Source organism: Lathyrus oleraceus, chromosome 6 (assembly GCF_024323335.1).
Source record: "Lathyrus oleraceus cultivar Zhongwan6 chromosome 6, CAAS_Psat_ZW6_1.0, whole genome shotgun sequence".
In the NCBI taxonomy this organism is placed as follows: Eukaryota; Viridiplantae; Streptophyta; class Magnoliopsida; order Fabales; family Fabaceae; genus Lathyrus; species Lathyrus oleraceus.
In genome coordinates this window covers 220364055-220368435 of record NC_066584.1, presented here as the reverse complement: position 1 = coordinate 220368435, position 4381 = coordinate 220364055, and positions in this window count along the sequence as shown.

Here is a 4381-nt window from a genome sequence, read left to right as displayed (position 1 = left end):
GTATTCTACCCCCTTGGTTCCAGTCTCACATTTGATAAACAGTGTAAGAAGAAAACCCCGACTAGAATCAAGAAGAAGGTATGAACCCCTGGGAATAGATAAACATGCGTTAAATGATATGAATTCAAAATGATGTGATGCAATGCAGTGATATGCAAAACGATGTGATGCAGTGCAGTGACATGGGAATCAGGATTGCTGTATCCGCTTGAACATCTGTCAGGTTGCACTGTCTGAAGAGAAAACCCATGAAGAATATAATACAAGATCAAAGCTCTGCTCCAGAAAACCGGGTTGGTTAAAGGTTAAGGTTTCCTGAATTTAGCCCGCCCCTCACTGGTAGGTTCTAAGAACATAAGTTTTTCAGCTTCAGCCCTTCAGCCGAGAATAATACGTTTACCACTGAAGGTTTGGCATTATTATGGGATAAAAGACCTCCATTGACTCCCCTCAATAGGATATCCTAATAGCAAGTTCCCAGTCTCGGGGTCCTCGGATTGATCAGCGAGAATGCACCCACCAGAGCTAACATAATCACGTCTCGGAGGAGAGGCCTCGACTGAGTTCTCGTGAAATGGTCACCAGAGTCGACGATTTCTAGAGGAACACCTGCCGTTATGGAACACCCATAGGACAAAATATATCCAAAAGAAACCTCGTCTGGATGTGGGTCTTCATGAACGACTTAACGTAGCAACACGCCACGCAAGCCTCATGACTATCCACTCTAAAACCTGTGTGTACACTCAAGCCTGGGTAATGGGCTTATCTCTCATAGAACACCCCATCCCAACAAACAAACAAACCAACAGCAGAGCCAACAGATACAACAATGATATGTACACAATGCAATGAAGCAGGTAAATGCTAAAAAATAAACAACTGTACAAAAGAATGAACACCCAATAAACAAACAACCTACAAAAGCTAGGAGGGACTCGCTCAGGGAAACCAGGGTCCCCAGCAGAGTCGCCAGCTGTCGCAACCATAAAAAGGAGATGCGAAAAAACAACCGGCGAGAAAGAAAAGACAGAAGAGTCGCCACCGTGCGTTATTTATCCCAAAGGAGGGAAAGGAAACGCTCGAAGTAAACCTGGAAAAAAAGGAAAGGAAAAGACAAGGTCTCGCAACCAAATCTTGGGTTCGGGAGTCGATTATGCGAAGGGAAGGTATTAGCACCCCTACGCATCCGTAGTACTCTACGGGATCCACTTTTGTTGTTCTTGTCTAAAGGGTGTGGGTTTATCTAATGTACTATTTGCTAAGCGAGGGGTCAAAAGAAAATGACTCGCACGGATGTCGCATCCACTGCATACGTATCTCATTTGAATATGAGAATCAGGGTCTTCGTAGCTCGGCTACCTATGGGTTAAAGAGGAGTGTGCTCGCTAAGACATCGCGTCTTATGCCTGCGTATCTCATCTGGAATGAGAATCAGAGCAAACCGTAGTTCGACTAACTACGGGTTAAGGGTTGTGTTTCTTAGATGAACGACGTTACTATGCAATCTACCGGATGCTCGACCTTTGGAGACTTACTCGCCTGTAGTAGAAGGAGTTAACGTGTTCTTAGGAGAAGAAAAATCAATGAGTTTGTTTGGGTTTTAGGAATGCTCATGCAAAAAAGGAAATCCTAGACGAAGGAACAGTGCTACCTTAATTGACATGCAAACGAGAGACTATACGAAGCCTAGCAATCCTATGGGGAGACGATCACACCATACAAAACAAACATGCATAAAGTAAAATGCCACCAAGGGGGATCAAACCTACATGGGTAGGGCTTTAGTCAAGAGGGGTCATATCAGCCTCGACAAACAAGCCATGGAATAGGTAATCAAATGGGCTCTTAACCACTGACATTGAACGTCAGGGTGAGCAGATCAAAAGGGTAATGAGGATAAGACCTCATAGCTCTTAACCCTGGACAGGGTGAGCTCATGACAAAAAGTGGGGATTCAGAAAGGTGGAACCCTCTCCACTGACTGACCGGACAAAAGATCTTGGGCTTTTGTTCTAAAGCATCAACACGTAGTGCGAGCATAAAGAACGACACACTGAATAACGGGGGATTGATTACCAATCCCTTTTTTCCGTCAATTGCCTCTTCGTGGAGGTCTTTAGCACCGGTGCCTCCTTTTGGAGGTCTTTGGGCACAAAAGTAAACAAACAAAAGAAAACATTGCCTCCTATCGAAGTCTTCCAGCTAAGAAAGCGGTAAAATGCGGGAAAGATAAAGGATCAAGAGATCTACCACACGGATAAAGATCCGAAGTAATAACCGCTAAAGAAATAAGAAACCCAGAGATCTCTCGAGCTGGCACCATCAAAGAAAGCAAGTCAATACAGGTAATCGGAATGAATCTCCAAATGGTATCCCACAAATAAAATGGAATGCCAAGCAAGCTATCCTTTAAGGAGTCATGTGAGCCCTCACAAAAAACTCAACAAATAGGTTAGAGTGACATGATGGGGTGCAATCAAGAGTTGCCCCAAATCAAAATGTAACCACATGAATCATGCCATTAAAATTCACAAAAAGAGCTCACAAAAAGCAACCAAGTGTAGGAGGCCTAAACCTCTTGTCAAACACATGCATCAAAAGGGTATCAAAATTCAAAGTCAGGGGGCAAGGATCCACACATCAAGGCATGACATACATACTAAAACATGTGCCCACATGCAAAACCTAATGATACCCACTCTTCCAAATTCACCCATAATACCTCATACATTCAGAAATTTCAGGTTGAAAGTATAAAGTAGTGGAAATAGGGCATACCTGATTGGGGAGGATCGATTGAAATTGAATTGCACCGTTGGCTTTGCAGAACAATCTTAGGGTTTATATGAGAGGGAATTGGTTCTTTGCAGATGAGTTCCCTTCAGTCTCTGGAGGTTGCTCTGAATTAGTTAGAATCTCTCTAGGGTTTTGTTCCAAGGAAACTTCAAAGTGTTTTCAGCTTTCACCAATTCTCCTTTTTTTTCCTTTACTGAAATTTCAGGATTTATAACTTGATTTTCATGGCTTTGTGGGCTCAAATGAGAGAGGTCCAAGTCCAAGATTTTTCTGTTATATTTTAATTTATTTATTTTTTTCGTTTTTTGCGTTTTCTTTTTTCGTTTTTTCATTTTTTTTTCAAAACGCGTGGGCTTCGCCTAGCGAGCATGACAGTTCACGAAATTCCTCTGAGCGTAGGTGATTCTGGTGGCTTTTCTTGGGACTCGCTAGGCGACCCATTCTGCTCGCCTAGCGAGCATGACAGCTCATGAACAAACTTTTTCTCCTTCAAGATTAACGTTTTGACTGATGAATAGACCCCATTTGAACATGTTGGAAGTATCTCAAGCCATTCCCTTGTGTTGACTGATCACCCAGATAGGACCCACAAAGTGTCTTGGATGATATTCAAGCTTCTTGGATCTAATTCCGATTGACATGATGAAATGCAATATGAAATGTTAAATGACCTAAAAATGAATGCATGAATGAGGGGGGATAAATTTTGAGGTATTACAGCGTGTAGGTGCCATAGGGCGCTGGTAGAGAACTATGTAACGCTCCCTCTGGGCATCATCTCTAAAAGCTACGTGCATGTCATTAAAGTTCCGCATCCTGTAAAGGTTAGGGAAAAGGATCCTAAAAACACAAACATTGCAAATGATATTTAGTCCTGACAAAAATATGATTAAAAATAAAATAAAGTAAATAAATGAAAAAAAAGTAAAACAAGATAAGAAAACCGTGGGTTGCCTCCCAAGCAACGCTTGTTTAACGTCGTTAGCTTGACGATCAGAACTTATACATCTATCATAGGAATTGGTGGATCTATCAGTGTGGCTGGAGTAGTCTGTTGGAATGTTTCCTAATTCATAGAGCTTCAGTCTTTGCCCATTTACAATGAATAGACTACAGGTTTCGTTCTTGATTTCTACAGCTCCGGATCTCAGAATCTTAGATACTTTGAAAGGGCCAGTCCATCTTGAACGCAGCTTCCCAGGGAAAAGTCGTAACCTAGAATTGAACAGGAGAACAGGGTCGCCTATATTTAAATCTTTTTTCACTATTCTTTTGTCATGCCAAGCTTTTGTTCTCTCTTTGTATATTTTGGCATTCTCGTAGGCATATTGTCTGAGTTCTTCCAGTTTGTGGATGTCAAGGATACGTTTTTCACCAGCAGTCAGGTAATCCAAATTCAAAGTTTTAATGGCCCAATAGGCCTTATGCTCTAATTCAAACGGTAAATGACAAGATTTTCCATAGACGAGTTGGTAGGGAGTTGTTCCTATAGGGGTTTTGAAAGTGGTTCTGTAGGCCCATAATGCTTCTTGGAGCTTCTGAGACCAGTCTCTTCTAGATATAAAAACATTTTTTTCTAGAA